The 18,246-nt window shown below is 43.3% G+C and overlaps 1 protein-coding gene across 1 annotated transcript in view; it reads left to right on the top strand.

The window, feature by feature from the left end:
• Positions 1-18,246, top strand: part of LOC125458334 (slit homolog 3 protein-like) — a 623,269-nt gene that overhangs the window by 252,449 nt on the left and 352,574 nt on the right. The gene's annotated exons all lie outside the window — the stretch shown is intronic.

The raw sequence follows: 18,246 nt of genomic DNA, 5'->3' as shown, positions 1-18,246 counted from the left end.
TTTCTTCTAGAGAGAGCGACTGGGGGGCCGATGCCAAGCAGTCTGTGAGAAGATAAACAACTTGTAAAGCCTTGCATACTTTTTTTTGGAAAGTTGGTACAATAGAAACAGCTTGAATGGGTGTGGTCAAGCTCTCACCCACAGAACCAGGGATTTTTGTTTAGCTTTCAGCAGCAGTTGCTTTTGGGGTCTTGAAGAAATGGAAATTACTTCTCCCTCTCTCAATTACAGCCAAAAGCTGGACACTCTGTTCCTGGGCTGCAGGACTGTATATGAGACAAAATCTGTTTTCTGAATTTGCCTTTTTTGGCCAGGGATGTGTTTATGGGGTATTACTATCTTGGAACAGTTAAGAAGTAAGAATTACCATGTGTATTGTTCTAAATTTCCCAATAGAGTTGTTATTCCAAATTCTTCTTTCTTTTGTAGTATTTTAACAAGAATGTTTGAGTAAGTTGTATTTTACTCAACGTCGAGTAGTTTGACCAATCAAATTGCATCTGGAACACAGCATATTGCATTAGCCTTTAAATTAAGAAAAAGTTAGGGGCTACACTACTTTCTGTTTTGCAGGGGTTTGGCCTGGTCCATAACATCATCTATGTTTGCAGCATTGCTTTTTACTTACTACAGTTCTTGAAAAATCTACTTTTCTAACATCATCTCTGTTTGACACCAAAAAATGCAGCCGTTTTGAGACCTAGCTTTGAAATGGTTGATTTGGCAGATACTGAATATGCCTTGTTGAGGGAAAGGAATAAACTGGACATTGAGAGATGTGGAGAGAGAGATAATGGGAACTGCAGATGCTGGAGATTCCAAGATAATAAAATGTGAGGCTGGATGAACACAGCAGGCCAAGCAGCATCTCAGGAGCACAAAAGCTGACGTTTCGGGCCTAGACCCTTCATGGATGAAGGGTCTAGGCCCGAAACGTCAGCTTTTGTGCTCCTGAGATGCTGCTTGGCCTGCTGTGTTCATCCAGCCTCACATTGAGAGATGTGGGTTCTGTTTGGATAGAGGGTGACAGGGGTTTTGGAGCATCTGAACAACAGTACACTATTCAACCAATCAAGCCAGCCCCATCATTCAATAGGATCATGACTGGTTGGAGGGAGTAGTTGCTGCAGGATTCCAGTCCTCTTGTACCCGATAGTAGCTGAGGTGTTGTGGTTAAGTTACCCAAACAATCATCTAAATAGGATTCAAAACTAGCAACCATACCAGAAAGCAATTTTCTCCTCTACTCACAACTTCTAGCCTTAGTAATAGAGTCATACAGCATGGAATCAGACCCTTCATCCCAACTCATCCATGCTGACCAGGATTGCTAAACTGAACTGGTCCTATTTGTCTGCATTTGGCCCACATCCCTCTAAATCTTCCCTCCCCATATACCTGTAATAATGCGTCAATCTTTACGACTGTGGTGTTTGGAGTTTCAGGTTAAGAGAATCTTGTTGCATGTATATGGAGATACAATGAGACCACACTTAAAACAAAAAACTTGTATTTTTGTAGCACATCCAAAGGATGTCCTAGAGTGAGCTTCAGCCAAAATAAAAGCTCTGGAAGTGTATCTCAGATAAAGATCTAGAAGTGAGAACAACTCCAGTATTGACCTTAATCAGACAAGGTGTGAATTCTGGAGGACTGAAGCAAGTAAAAACAGAAATTGCTGAAGAAACTCAGCAGGCCAGGTAGCATCTGTGGAGAGAGAACAGAGTTAATATTTCAACTCCTTCTTCAGTACTGACAGATTACTTAACTCAGCTCTATTCAGACATTGAAACTGGGACCTTCTGGTTGACTATTGGATCACATTGCAAACATAACCCTTGACTCTTGCAGCATTAGTGTTGGAGCAGTTTTAAACAAGGAAGTGGCTGAAATTATGCTTGAGTGAGGCATCCTACAGACTTTCTGGAAAAAGAAATTAAGAACAGTGCAGTGAGAGTGTAAAGGCCTCATTTTCTTTATTATTCGATCACAGGATGTGGGCATCGCTGACTAGACAGCATTTATTGCCCATCCCTATTTGCCCAGAGGGCAGTTGAGAGTCAACCACATTGCTGTGGGTCTGGAGTCACATGTAGGCCAGACCAGGTAAGGATGGCAGTTTCCTTCCCTAAAGGACATTAGTGAGCCAGATGGGTTTTTCCTGACAATCGACAATGGATTTGTGGTCATCATTAGACTCATAATTCCAGATTTTTATTGAATTCAAATTCTGGCTGTGGCAGCATTGTCTCCCCTGTGAACAAGTGCAACGGAGTATCTCCATACCCAATGAGGTTTAAATATTGACAAAGAAGCATAAGATCAACTAGAGGGAGAATAGAGTCAGGTCAAAAAGAAAAATAAAGCGAGAGAAAAAGAAAAAGATCTTTACAGCGCAGAAACAGACCCTTGCTTCCAACTTGTCCATGCTGACCAGATATCCTAAATTAATCTAGTCTAGTTTGCCTGCTTTTGCCCCGTATCCCTCTAAACCCTTCCTATTCATATACCCATCCAGATGCCTTTTAAATGTTATAATTGTACCAGCCTCCACCACTTCCTCTGGCAGCTCGTTCCATAAATGCACCACACTCTACGTGAAAAAAGTTGTCCCTTACAGCCCTTTTAAATCTTTCCCCTCTCTCACCGTAAACCTATGCCCTCCAGTTTTGGACTCCCCAACCCTGGGGAAAAGACCTTGGCTACTCACCCTATCCATGCCCCTCACGGTTTTATAAAGTTCTGTAAGGTCACCCCTCAGCCTTTGACTCTCCAGAAAAAATAGCCCCAGCCTATTCAGCCTCTCCCTGTAGCCTGAATCCTCCAAGCCTGGCAACATCCTTGTAAATCTTTTTTGAAATATTTCAAGTTTAACAATATTTTTCCTATAGCAGAGAGACCAGAATTGCACACAGTGTTCCAAAAGTGGCCTAACCAATGTCCCTTACAGCTGCAACATGACCCTCCCAGCTCCTATACTCATGCACTAACCAATAAAGGCAAGCATACCAAACGCTTTCCTCACCACCCTGTCTACCTGTGACTTCCCCTACAAGGAACTGTGAACCTGCATCCCAAGGTCCCTTTGTTTGGCAACACTCCCCAGAGCCTTACCATTAAGTGTGTAAATCCTGCCATGATTTGCCTTTCGAAGATGCAGCACCTCACATTTATTTATATTAAACTCCATCTGCCACTCCTCGGCCCATTGGCCCATCTGATCAAGGTCATGTTGTACCATGAGGTAACCTTCTTCGCCACCAACATACCTTCTACATTCACATCATTTGTAGGGGATGAAAGTGAAAATAAAAATGAAAGGACCTCTAAACTTAACATTTAATATTTACAATGTATTAATTCTGTAAGAATTTACTGCGAAAAAGTATTGGAATTTTTGGTTGGAGAGGGAAAATCACAGAATTGTGATCCAACTGAGGGAGGCCATTCAACTCTGTGGAAACACTCTAAATCAATGTGACACCTAATTCTATTCCCTTGCCTTCTCCCTGTATCCTATTGGCATTGCAATTAAAATTATCATGTTGTGGAAAGATTACACACCCTCTAACTTGCTGTCAGAGTTTATAAAGTGATCAGCTTAAATCCAGAAAACTCATAAAATTACTGGGAATGTTGAAGTTGCATTTGTGCAGAGGAAATGGTAGCAGATGAACAAGTCATAGGCAATCATGATAACCCTTCTCTTCATCAGGACCTGCACATTTACGACAGCTTGTCTTTATATTTTAAACCATTTTTATTCATTCATGGGATGTAGGGGTCACTAGCTGGGCCAGCATTTATTGCCCATCCCTGGTTGCCCCTTGAGAAGGCTGTCAACGTCCTGATTGAACTGCTGCCATCCATTTCGTCCAAGAATACCTCAATGCCCTTAGGGAGGGAATTCCAGGATTTTGACCCAGCGACGGAGAAGGAACGGCGATATTTTTCCGAGTCGGGATGGTGAGTGGATTGGAGGGGACTTTGCAGGTAATGCTGTTCCCATGAATCAAGGGGAAGCAATGGTCTAGTAGTATTATTGCTGAACTGTTAATTCAGAGAATCAGATAACCTTCTGGGGACTTGGGTTCAAATCTGGCCCGCAGCAGATGGTGGAATTTGACTTCACTGACTTTCTGGAATTAAGAATATAGTGATGATCATGCATCCATCGTCAATTGTCAGGAAAAAAACCTATTTGGCTCACTAGTGTCCTTTAGGGAAGCAAAACCGCCATCCTTACCTGATCTGGCCTACATGTGACTCCAGACCCACAGCAACGTGGCTGACTCTCAACTACCCTCTGGGCAATTAGGGAAGGGCAATAAATGCTGCCTGGCCAGCAGTGGCCACACCCTATGAACTAATAAAACAATCTGCTGTCCTTACCCTTCTGGATGGATAATCGAGGGTTTGGAAGGTGGTGTATGAGGAATTTTGGTGAATTTCTGCAGTACATCTTGTAGATAGTACACACTGCTGCTATTGAGCGTCGGTGGCAGAGGGATCGGATGTTTGTGGATATGGTGCCAATCCAGCAGCTGTTTGCTTCTGGATGGTGTCAGACCTCTTCAGTGTCATTGAAGCAGGAAAGTGGGGAGTATTCCATCCCACTCCTGCCTTGCAAATGGTGAATAAATTTTCGGGAACAGGAGGTGAGTTAACTGCTGCTTCCTAGCCCCCAACCTGCTTTTGTAACCACAGTATTCATATGGCTAGTTCAGTTCCGTTTATAGTCAATGATAATCCCCAGAATGTTGATAGTTGGGGGATTCAGTGATGGTAATGCCTTTGAATGCCAAGGCGCAGTGATCAGTTTCTCTCCTTTTCAGAATGGTCACTGCCTGGCACTTGTGTGGCGAGAATGTTACTTGCCCGCCCAAACCTGGGTATTCCCAAGATCTTGCTACAGTCAGGCATGGACTGTGCCAGCATCTAAGGAGTTGTGAATGGTGCTAAACGTCGTGCTATCATCAGCAAACAACCTCACTTCTGACCCTCTAATGGAAGGAAGGTCATTGATGAAGCAGGTGAACATGGTTAGGACTGTGACATTACCCTGACGAACCCTTGCAGAGATGTCCTGCAGCTGAGCTGGTTGACCCCAACAGCCACGACCATCTCCTTGCATGCCAACAATGAATTTCTGAATTTGCCATTTTTTTTCCAGCAAAGTTTGAGCCAAGGCCATTCCTTGAGGGTTTGTACAGAAATGGAATGAGATAGGGCTGTTTGCCTTACAAACCCTTCTATATTCGGGACCTTCGTTTGATTATCTATCACAGACATCGGTTCCTCCACTTCAAAATTCCTTCCCCTAGTTCTCTGTTTTCTTTTAGAAAAAGACATAAACTTGTGAGATGGAGTTTCTCGTACTCTGTTAAGTTGACTCGTGCGTAGAGATGGCTGGATGTTAGGGAATTACAGAAGCACTGTTTATCATGATCTGTCACAGTCTCAAGATCACTCTCTCACTGTGGTTTATATTATAATGTTTGATTTCTTTTGTGTGCATGTCTTATTTTTGCTGTCAAGGAGGGATTAGCAACCTCTGTCTGGAAGCCAAACCCCACATTACTGCCAAGTGTAGGTCTGCCCAGCGCATTAACTTGCTCAGGTTGTTTCATGTTGCTTTTGGTAAGAGCAAATGTTCTTTCCATCATATCCCCCCTAGTCCTTCAATACTTTGTGTCTTTGTTCAAGCTACTTTCATCCTTCTCTTCATCCTTGAAACCTTCCTGACTGTTCAATGCTGCTGCGTTTTTCAATAAAGAAGGAGTGATAACACCAGGATTCCCAGAGATTTCCAGAGATTTTGCCTTCGACAATGCCTTAATATTGTTCTTTGTAACTGTGATAAACCTGTAACTTGATATTTTTTGACTGCTCTGTACAGCAGAGCTAAGAGGAAATGAATGAATGCCCTGTATGCTTGAAATGCAATAAGCTTGGAGCACAGGAGCAATAACTAGGTAGTGTTGTGTTCTGCTTGGCAGCCTTGTCTGCTGAGCTGTTTTCAATCTAACCTGTCTTTTCACCCTGCCCCTCTGAATGTTCCAATTCTCATGTTTAGAGGCCTGAAGATATTCTTATAGTTGCATCGTTGTGTGAATCTGGCTGGAAAGGAACTGCTGTGTGGTTATTTGTGGAATGTATATTTTGCAGAGCTGCGTCATATGGGCATAATTCCTGCTTCGATTTCACCACTCCTTGTGTAAGAGCCTGTTGGCCAAATGCTGAAAAAAGCAAGAGAGTTGAGAGTGAGTGCATCCAGTTTAGTTCGTCATCAGTTTGACTACCTCTGAACTTTGTCTCCTTCATAATGTCAATGCTGTAGCCTACAGGGTAGCAGTTAAAGTAGTCCTAATGCATGGTCAGGTTCCCCTACCCTTGGAGACTAACTCAGTGCAGAGACCATGCTAACAATTGTAGACATTGAGGTGTCTTAAAGACATGGCTTATGGGAAATCTCTTCACCCACTGAAGAACACCTTTCTTCTGATTGTTGTAACAAGAACTGTTTCCTGTGCAATTGTGACCTGCAGGTAGCCACACACTCACCCCATTCTCTGAAGGAGATAATGACATTTTGATGGATTTATGAAATATCATGTCAATGCTGCTTGAGTTCGTCGGCATTGCACCCACTATTTGAATGTCAGTGGAATGCACAATGTTGAGTTTCTTATCCAATATATTAACTGGGCATCATCAACACCAACAGGTCACATAAATACAGTGGAGACAGATAGATCATGTCTTGGACACTGCTTCACTGCAGTTATCAGGCTTTCTCAGAAGCCTTGTATCCGTACATACCATCCCATTTATAAAGTCAGTAAGAGTAATGTGTCAAAGTCAGGGAAGTGTTTTGAGTTTTCTTTATTGAGTAAATTAGACCACTTCAGTTCGAATTGCAACATGCCTTTGGGACTGTGGATGCTATAAGTAGACAAGAGTGTCAGAATCTGGGACAGCTGAAAATCTGGTGAAAAATCACCATGTAGACGAGTTCCTAAATTATTTACAGCACATGTTTTATAGTTGTACAGACTGATGAGCAATGCTTTCCATTCTCTGTCCTCACAATCAGGAGCAGGGTCAGAAAGTATGGTGCTGTACCTGCATAGGCCTCTATCTCTCCCATGGCCTGTGCAATATATCCGCACTGAGTGGTTATTCGACCTTGATAGACCTCACTGTCCAGGGCCCTGCTGACAATATACATTAGACACACATTGCATTTCAAACTGTGGTTGTCAGTTTCATCACTCACCATCCTGATTTGGATTGTAACATGAAACTCATTGTAATAATTATCCAAATCTCTCCAATCCAATCACATATAGACAGGATAGTTAAGCAGGCACTTAGCACAACTGACTTCATTGCTCTGACCCGTGCGTACAAGAGTTGGGATGTTACGTTGAAGTTTTGCAGGATGTTGATAAATCCTGTTCTGGAGTACTGTGTACAGCTCTGGCCCTCCTACTTTAGGAAGGATATTATGAAATTTGAGAGGGCTCAGAAAACATTTATCAGAATGTTGCCAGGGCTAGAGGATTTGAATTATAAGGAGAGGCTGGATAGACTGGGAAATATTTCACTGGAGCCTAGGAGGTTGAAGGGTGACCCTACGGAGATTTGTGAAATCATGAGAGGCATAGACTGGGAAGCGTCTTTTCCCTAGGGTGAGGGAGTTCAAAACGAGGGGGCATGTTTTTAACGTGAGATGTATAAGTTTTGAAAGGACACGAGAGGCAACCTTTTCACACATTGTTGCAAAGTTCCAACTGATTAGTTCACCTCTTTCGGGGCAATTCTACAAAAGCTGGCCTAAGTGCAACTCTACTGCTACGTTAAATGCTTGATCATCTATGGACTGAACTGCCTTAGGAAGGGGTAGATGTAGGAATAGTTAGAATATTCAAAAGACATTTGGACAAACACATGACTAGGAAAGGTTTGGCGAAATATGGGCCAAATACAGGCAGGTGAGACTAGTTTGGTGTGGGAACATGGTCAGCATGGACTGGTTGGACCGAAAGGTCTGTTTCCATGACTATGGCAGATCGTAACTCACTCTCAGTCTCTGCAATCCCATACTTTACTTCAGCGGCACCTTATATCGCCTTCTTTCACTGTTTATACATACAACCAAGTAGGCAAACATGAGGCTTGGGTCAAAGGTTGCTTCACCAAGATTCTCCTAATGGTTTAGTGGATAAATACTGTCCAAAGTGGGAATGAGCCAACAAAGCAAGAGATTCCTTGTTGAACTTTGGATTGATCAGGCCAACAGGATAGGAGTACACTGCTACAGAGGAATGAGGGAGAATAAAAGTCAGATTTCTGATGTGTACCTGATAAATTGTGCATGTATTTTTGGATGACGGAGAGCATCAGCTGCATTGTATACTTCACTGTAGATGCTGGCAAACTGAGTCTAGTGATTGAGACACAGTCCCTGCTGCCTTGAGGAGTGGCATTGGTTATTCCCAATGAGATTTTCCTGCATAGCCCACCACCCCGATAGGAATTTCTTGCTCATGATGTCCCAGAAATGGAAGGAATGTGAGAGCACAAGTTGCAGTTCGGTTGTCAAGTATGTGAGGCTGACATTTTCTACACTAAAAGTGCCTCTTTTTATTTTTGTGACACAGAAAATAATGGCAAAATCATTTTTACTGACCAGTTATGCACTGGAACACCATTTTTACAATTGACCGACTTGCTCAGCCAACTCAAAGGCCATTAATGATCAACCATTTAACGTCGCGGTAGAGTTGGATTTAGGCCAGACTGCAGAATTGCCCAGAAAGAGGTGAATGAATCAGTTGGAATTTTTCAACAATCTATTTTTTCATGATCATTTTCACATCACAAATGATCAGAATTACCTTTTACTAATTTCTGTCAGATGTGGGCATCGCTGGCAGGGCCCAGCATTTATTGTCCATCTCTAGTTGCCCCTTGAGAAGGTGGTGGTGAGCTGCCTTCTTGAACCAATGCAGTCCACCTGCTGTGAGTTGACCCACAATGCCATTAGAGAAGGAATTCCAGGATTTTGACCCAGCGACAGTGTGGGAATGGTGATATATTTCCAAGACAGGATGGTGAGTAGCTTGGAGGGCAACATGAAGGTGGTGGTGCTCCCAAGAATCTGCTGCCCTTGTCCTTTTAGATGGAAGTGGTCGTGGGTTTGGAAGGTGCTGTCTGAGGATCTTTAGTGAAATTCTGATGGACTGATGAATTAATTTTCATCTTCTAACACAACAATGATTTGAACTCACAACTTCTGTATTGGCTGCTCAGTGCCTTAAATGCATCATTCCTGATATTGAGGGTTAATGTATTGTGGCAAAATGCCGAGTAATATATGTCATCAAAAGATACCTTTGTAGACTAGAATGAGTAAGGATGCACTCCCATCCAAATTTTCCTCCACTGATTTTGCTCCGTCATTGCAGCGGGAGATATTCTGCTACCGTCAGAAGTTGCATCAGTTTGCATCCCGCAGATTCAGCGAAGTTTTGAATCTGGAGCAGTACACATATATTTTAAAGCTTGATTGTTCATCAGTCCACGATAGGCTGAAATTTTATGAGCTGAACAGATGATCAGCAGGTCTGACAACTGCAAGCTCTTTCTATTTTAATAATAAAATACATTCTTCAATTCTCAGAAGTATTCAACAACAGAGAATTAAAAAAAATGAAAAATAGCTCGGTGGCAAAGCAGTCGTATGTTTCAAATTTCCTCTCAACCAAATCAAGTATCAAAACTGTGAAGGTAAATTAGAAACAGGTTTCTTTTTTACAAGGGGGCATAGATAAGGTGAATAGCAAGGCTGTTTTCCCTAGGGTGGGGGAGTTCAGGACTAGGGGGCATATTTTCAAGGTGAGAGGAGAAAGTTTCGAAAAGGACAGGAGGGGTAATTTTTTTTATGCAGCGTGTGGTTCATGTGTGCAATGAACATCCAGAGAAAGTGGTGGATGCATGTACAGTTACAGCATTCAGAAGACATTTGGACAAGTTCATGAATAAGGATATGGGATATGCTCCAAACACAAGCCAGTGGGACTTGTTTGGGAACATGGTAGGCATAGACAAGTTGGAGCGAAGGGTCTGTTCCTGTGCCATATGACTGTATAAAATAATTCTGACCTGTTTGGAAAGGCACTCTTAACTTGTTTGCTCATGTTAGGAGGGTAATGCGAGCAGGGAATGAAGGTGACTTTGGGAGAATGGGGACAGAGGGAAGTGTCCAAATGCTTTAGGTAACTACATTACATTATTAGCTATTATAAATGTCCCAGTGTTATATTAAGTGGCTTTAAGTTAATTACCACGAGATCGCTGTGAATGCTGCTTCCATTTGCAACTGCCAGAAAGTGCAATAAATTATAATCTGACTGTCTCTCCCCACCCCCTCAACTCCTGTCCCTTTGTAGGCACAGAGTGATTGCTGTTAAATTGTTTGCTTGGCCAACAGTATCATTTACCACAGCTTTCATCTACCTGACCAGCAAAGTAACAAGAGAACTCTGTTAATGTCAGGTTAAACAGTAGGGTTATGAAAAATTAATTCCGAGACCTCCAGACAGTTTGGTAATTACTGGAGCTGTGACTGCAGGAGGAGCAAAAATTATACTGCTGACTCCGTAACTTGTGGCACAGTTCAGTTGCTGCACACTTACTCTGTGAGGAAATGAGACTTTGCCTGTGGCACTGCAAACAATTCCACACAATGCACAGCCAAAGGAATTGAGCAAGTAAATTGGTTAAATTCTAATAAATGTGTGTTAGTATTCTTATAACTCTGCAAAGCATTCACAGCTCGTGGGTAATCCATTTACAATTTTTGCCACTGATTATGTCACACACACATGCCCATTCCCGTCCCTCCTTACCTAATCTAGATAATTCTTTTATTCCTTTCTCCCTTGTATTTATCTTGCTTCAACTTAAGTGCATCTACACTGTTCAACTTAATCACTTCTGTTATTTTTGAGTTACACATTCTAACTCCTGTGGGCAAAGATGTCTTTCTGGTACCCTTCCTGCTCCTGTGATGCTGCTTGGCCTGCTGTGTTCATCCAGCTCTACACCTTGTTATCTCAGATTCTCCAGCATCTGCAGTTCCAATTATTTCTGAACCCCTTAGTGATTTTAATTCAAGTCTATCATGTATTTATGCCCCCTAGTTGTGCTCTCAAGTGTAAACCTCTTTTCATCGGCCCCTCTATAATCATAAATCTGGTCATCTCTCAGTCTTCCCTTTTCCGGAAAGTACAGCTTTCTGATGGGTATAAAATCTTGCTTCTGGGTGTGCTCTAAGGACTGATTTTTGCATCTTCTCTCGTGCCTCTATATCCTACTTAGTTTGTGTATGTATTTTCCAAGACTGAACAAGGATCGATTCAAGTTTAACATAACGTCTCTGGTTTTTGGTTCTGTTCTGCTTGGACTGAATCCCACTTCTTCGGTTGCTCCTTCATGTTGCTTTCATTGATCTGTCTGTTGTGTCAGGGAATGAAAAACCTGCATTCACTCTGTGTTAGGGTTACTATCAATGGCCACAGCCAGATTGCATGCTGTGGCAGCAGCTCATTTTCGATCTGTTCAAATTTGTCAATCCTCCCGGAACAACCTCACTTATTTGACACACGTGTGACCGAACTTCTAAATTGCACACCACCTTGCCTGTCTTTTGGTGAATTTCAATCCATTGGCACAATGCACTAGAGTTGTATAGCCCAGAAACAGACCCTTCGGCCCAACTTATTCATGCCAAACAGATATCCTGAACGGAACTGGTCCCATTTGTCTCCTTTTGGCCCATATCCCTTTAAGCCTCTCCTGTCTATGTACCTGTCCAAATTTCTTTGACATGTTGTAATTGAATCTGCCTCTACCATTTTTACCTACCTCTGGGCAATTAGGTATGGGCAATAAATGTTGACCTAGCCTTGTCCTGTGAATGAATAAATGAAAAAGAAACTTCTTCTAGCTGCTCATTCCACATAGGCACCACCCTCCTCTCTCCTTAAAATTGCACCCTCTAGTTTTGGACTTTGCTGCCGTGGGGGGAAAACAAACTGGCTCTTCATCTTACCTGTACCCCTCATGATTTTATAAACCTCTATAAGGTCATCCTTCACCCTCCCAAGTTCTAGAGAAAAACAAAGTCCCAGCCTATGTTTACAGTTCAAACCTTCCAGTCTTGGTAACATTCATGCAAATGTTTTTTTGCACCCTATCCAATTTGGTATCATCCGTCCTTTTGCAGGGTGACCGGAATTGCACACGGTACTCCAAATGTGGCCTGAGCAATGTCTTGTACAGTTGTAGCATGGCATCCCAACTCCTGTGCTCACTGCTTTGATCCATGAAGGCAAGCGTGCCAAACACCTTCTTCACCACCTTGTCTACCCATGACACCACTTTCAAGGAATGCCATACATGCACCCCAGGGTCTCTGTGTTTGAACGATTGGGAAAGAGTTCAGTTCACTCTGTACGGAATGACTCATTGAGAAGGAGATTAAATAATTGGCAATTATAATCTTCTGGCATATTTTATCACAAGAGTGACTAGTTCTTTTGATCCCAAATTTGGATTGGGTGTGGACTTGAGGGAACAGGGCTGGCATGAGGTTGGCATGCAGGGCTGCAGCCCAGAATTGGTGCAGAATATAGGCATTGAATAAATTCCTGAAATTAAATAGTGGAAGGAAAACATCAACAGATTCTATTGCCTTTTGGACTTGCTGCTCTGTCCTTTCATTCATCTTTTGCTTTTTTCTTTTTTCTAATTTAAAAATTCCATGCTGGGTGCACACAAAATTTCAGCGAGGACAATTTAATTTGCTAACATCAGTTCGGAGGTTCATTCTAGTGCACTGCTTAGAAAACCGTTCAGTTCTTACAACTTATTTAGGTGCATACATGGGACTCTCTTGGATCATTTTCATCTCATCTTGCCTTGGCATCAATGCAACATTGCTCAATTAGGATTCAGTAAAAAATTCTTTTACCCAGTGCTTCAAACAACTCTATAGGTGACACAATAAGAAACCAATTTCCATATTACTAGTATGGAATGCTTTTTAGAGAATATTGGCAGATCATTTTTGGCGCTAGACACGGGAAGCGAAACATTAACTTTATAACTTCAGGAGGGCCGTATCATGTCTCCACAGTGTATTTCTGTGTTAAGGTACTGAGGACCTCTTAGCATTACACATAGAAGCTCATTGTATGATTTGAACAGTTTAACTTTTAGAAAGTTGTCACACAAAGAGTTGATTGGTCAAATAGGAACACGTGGTGTTTGAGCGAACATGGCTGAAAGATCGGTTAATGCACAGGAAGCAGAAAACAGTTATTAATCAAGCATTTTTCAAGTCAGCAGGTTTTAAGTGGTGAAGTGCCACATGGATCAGGGCTGGACTCAGCGCTTTAAACCTACATTCCTGACTTCAATGACGAGACTGAGAGAAATGTATCTAATATGAAACTGGGTGGAGACATGAATTTTTCGGCAAGACTCTGATAGGCTATGAGGAAATGCAGACCAATTATCAGAGTGGATCAGGATGTGAGATGGAGCATATTGTAAGGAAGTGGGAGATTGCTCACTTTGGTCATAAGAATATAAAATGGGATATAGTTTGAAGTAAATTTCAGAATGTGAAGTCAAAGCAACTGAAGGCAAAGCCGCTTGTGATAGGACAGGACAAAAGGGGGGAGATGTAAAGTGGTTCAGAACCAGAAGAACGGAGAATCCAGGGGTGGGTCATGGTGTAAGGTTTTGAATAGATTGAAGTTCATGGAAAATGGAGACAATAAAGAGCAGCAAGCATGGCACTGTACTCATCAAGTCTATAAAGGCTTCAAAGGCGTGCCGGTAAAGTTCAGCTGGAAATGAGCTGAGATGGGAGCATATGTGGGTCAAACTGTTGAGGTCTGTCTTTGTGATCGAGGTACAATAAGGTTAGAGGCTCAGCTCAGCTTGCTATTAAATATAGGTCAGTGTCAACAGCAGTGTGGCAGAAAAAGGACATTGGAGTGAGTGACCTGGGTTAGAATTTAATGGACTGGCCAAATTCAGTGATCCTAGTTTTTTCCAATTTCCCAACTTTTTTTATTCATTCATTTGTGGGATGTGGGCATCGCTGGCTGACCCCAACATTTATTGCCCGTCCCTAGTTGCCCCTCGAGAAGGTGAGTATGAGCTACCTTCTACCACCACTGCAGTCCTCTTGCTGTGAGTTACCCACATGCCCTTAGGGAGGGCATTCCAGGATAGTGACCCAACTGCAAGAAATTGTCCCTTTATCCAAAATGTTTTGATAATGGTAACCATGGACCAACAAATTCCTCACATCATTTTGTCGATGTGCCTGCAACATTTCATGAACTGAAATGAAGTTGAATTCAGCGAAACAAAAAAACATGGAGGCAAAATCGGTTGCTGTGGTCACATGTTTGGAGATTGATTGCAAGCTTCTGGAGACCCGTGAGAGATAAACAGAACAGCCTGCACTGAAATTAGCATTTATATCGAAAAGCATCAACACGAGGCAACAAATTCAACATCAAGAAATGTGCATTTCCTGTTTTAGTCCGCATTTGTATGAGAATTTAACATATTTAATATGTCTCACTTGCCAGTTAGTCAGCTTGGAGACCCCATGGTGTTAGATTCAGGAGAGCACACAGAGCTGCGTTTAAATTTTTAAGCAGTGAAGTGACAAGAAAGAGTGTAGATTCGTAGCAGCAGGGAGTGGAATATTCGGTCTTCCTGGATCTCTCATCATCTCAGAAATACCATTCATTGAGAACTTGAGGATCTCTCCAAAATTTGCCTCTGCTAACAAGGCAAATCCCACAATTAAACAACTGTGGGACTCAGGTTAAAAAAAAGCTTCAAGAACCTGTAAGGACTATTAAATGTTACTGCCTTTGTTCTCCTGCCAGTTTTCAACTTTGTCTCCTACTTAAACATTTAACCTGGGTTTCTGTGTGTTTGATATTATCTCTTTGTTATTTTCACCTGGGATTTGTGAGTCATAAAGTCCCATTTTTACATTCAAGTAAACCTTGTAATTGGATTCTGCACTTTGGTCAAGTTAGTTTTGTTTATAAGTGGTGATCAAGTTGCCCTAGTCCTACCAGACTGAAGGGCCACTCACTTGTTACAGAGAGAAATGACTGGTGGTGATTTAACCTGAGGGCCTCCAAGCCTCAGACGAGAGGAGATATTGAGAATGAGAGCTCATTATAGTAACCTCAGCTGGTGTGGGAAGTGAACCCACAGTGTAAGCGTCATACTGCCTCACAATCCAATCATCCAGCTAACTGAGCTAAACCGACCCCTCAGTACGAGGGGGTAGCTGTGTGCCAAAATAAAACCATTTGCCGTGAGAGTCCACGTAGGAGGAATAAATCAATGGGATCTAATTCCCCCTGCTCACGTGGTCGCCCAGCGGTTAGTGCCGCTGTCTCGCAACATCAGGAACCTGGATTCAATTCCACCTTCGGGTGACAGTTTGCATGTTCTCCCTGTTTTTGCACGGGCTTTCCCCCCCATAGTCCAAAGATGTGGATTGGCCATGGTAAAAGCAAGGTTACTGGGTTAGGGTGGCGACTGGGTTGCTGTTCTGAGGAAACACGATAGGCCAAAAGGCCAGTTTCTGTACTGTTGGGATTCTGTAGCCCTATATGGTTGCAGTGCATGATAAAAGCTGAAAAATGGGTCTATCAAAACTGAAGCAGCAGAGAGGAAGTGATGGATATCAGGTGTAGACAGCTGGAAGCTGACTTTGGTAAAGTACCATACAGAAGTGAAGAGTAGCACAGGGCCCAATATTGACATTGTGCAGAATGCAGACTCAATGGGGCAGTCAGTGAGAGAGAAGCCATTGTTAGGGGCGCTGTGGCTATAATAGCTGAGTAGGAATGGAACCAAGTGAGGCTTTTGAAATCAGAGGGAGATCTTCAGTTCGATGAAGACTGCAGAGAGGACCAAGCAGGATAACACATGGGGCCCATTTTTGTGTCGTGGAGAGAACCCTGAACTCTGTTCTTCAGCAAAGAGACAGGTCTTTAGATCCACTTCTTGTCTGAAAGACAACACCTCTGACAATTCAGGAAGCTCTTCATACAGGGTGGGTAATGCACTTAATATTGGTGCTAGAGCAGTGTGCTAGCACAGCCTTCGGCCACCTGAGGAAAAGGCTGCTGGAGGGCAATAACATCAGATCTGATACTCATAGTTTACGGAGCTGCGGTGGTTTCTGCCCTCCTATTTGGCTCTGAGACGTGGATTGTCCACAGCAGACACCGCAAGGTACTGGAGCAGGACCACCAATGCTGCCTTGCACAAGATTCCGCAAATCCCCTGGGAAGACAGATGGACCAACACCAGCGTCCTCAACCAGGCCAACATCCCCAGCACCGAGGCACTGACTGCCTTGATCAGCTGCTATTGTCTAGGCATTTTGTCTGCATGACCAACACGCGACTCCCTGAGCACATGCTCCAGTCCCAGCTCTGAAACAGCAGGTGAGTCCCAGGCTGACAGAGAAAATGCTTCAGTGAAAGCTTCAAGGCCTCACTGGGGAAGTGCGGCATTCCCACAGACACCTGGGAATTACCGCCCCGAGACCGGAAAGCGGAGGAGGAGGAGCATACAGGAAGGTTTCGAGTATCTTGAGACTGGCCATCAGGAAAAATCAGAAGGCAGGTGAAAAACAGAGTAAAGGAGCTTGTTACAGAGATAATAGGAACTGCCGATGCTGGAGAATCTGCGATAACACGGTGTGAAGCTGGATGAACACAGCAGGCCAAGCAGCATCAGAGGAGCAGTAAAGCTTGACGTTTCGGGTCGGGACCTTTCTTCAGAAAATTTCGTCCCGACCCGAAACGTCAAGCTTTCCTGCTGCTCTGATGCTGCTTGGCCTGCTGTGTTCATCCAGCTTCACACCGTGTTATCTCAAGGTAAAGGATCTTGTTGTCATGCCAACCACCCCACCCACCTCTTCCCACAACCACCTTCTGCTCCAAGTGTAACAGAGCCTGCGGTAGCCTCATCAATCTGCACAGCGACCTTCGGAGTCACCCTGAGAGTGGAAGATCATCCATAATGAGCCGCCAGTGATGATGACAATGAATATTGTTGCTGGCCTTGAACCCCCCCACAAATTTCTAATTCAGAGGTAAAATTGCAACCAATTAGGCTAACTTGACATTTAGCTTCAGAGATGGCAGGAACTGCAGATGCTGGAGAATCCGCGATAGCAAGGTGTAGAGCTGGGCGAATACAGCAGGCCAAGCAGCGCCCTGCTCCTAAGCTGCTGCTTGGCCTGCTGTGTTCATCCAGGTCCACACCTTGCCATTTAGCTTACTTAGTTTAGTTTGTTTATAATTATGTTTCACAGAGACATTTCCGTGTTTCCAGCTGTCTCGTGTTATAGAGATTGGTTGCCATGATTAGCCGCGATTACCATGTATCACGTTACAAGCAGAATGATAGAAGGTGAATTACATACTCCATCAACATTTCCTGGTTGAGCGGCTCCCACTTGTTTGTGTTTATTTTAAACTCCTCTCTCCATTACCTGTTCCCACCCTCCTCCAGCAGATATTGAGCGCCGTCTGTAATTTCCAAATGATGTGATAAATCTTAGATGCACAGAGAAAGAACATTTTAGAGGGAGTTCTTTTTTAACTCCATTGACTGTCCACAAGGCCTGATTGCCTCAATCAGGTCTGTGATATCCCACATGGAGAGGGAGGGTTATAACATCTGACTGCCCGGAGGCATTCTTACATTAGACCAAGGCCATTGTAACTTCATACAGGCTGAGCATGTCTTTGATTTTTAACAAATGGTCAGTGCTGAGGGAAATGGTGGGTAAGGTTAAGGTCAGTGGATTTGCAATCCAGGCTGAAGGACATGGGCTCAAATCTCATTTCTGTTTGTTCTCAGCTTGTCTAAGGGGCGGCACAGTGTCTCAGTGGTTAGCACTGCTGCCTCACAGCACCAGAGACCCAGGTTCCATTCCACTATTGGGGTGACTGTGTGGAGTTTGCACGTTCTCCCTGTGTCTGCATGAGCTTCCTCCAGATGCTCTGGTTTCCTCCCAAAGATGTGCAGGCTAGGTGGATTGGCCATGCTAAATTGTCCCAGAGCATTCAGGGATGCCTGGTAATTGCAAGGTGATGGGGATAGGAT

The sequence above is a fragment of the Stegostoma tigrinum genome, chromosome 13 (genome assembly GCF_030684315.1).
Source record: "Stegostoma tigrinum isolate sSteTig4 chromosome 13, sSteTig4.hap1, whole genome shotgun sequence".
NCBI classification, from domain to species: Eukaryota; Metazoa; Chordata; class Chondrichthyes; order Orectolobiformes; family Stegostomatidae; genus Stegostoma; species Stegostoma tigrinum.
The sequence above is the reverse complement of the archived record's forward strand: the minus strand, read 5'-3'. Positions and strand labels throughout refer to the sequence as shown.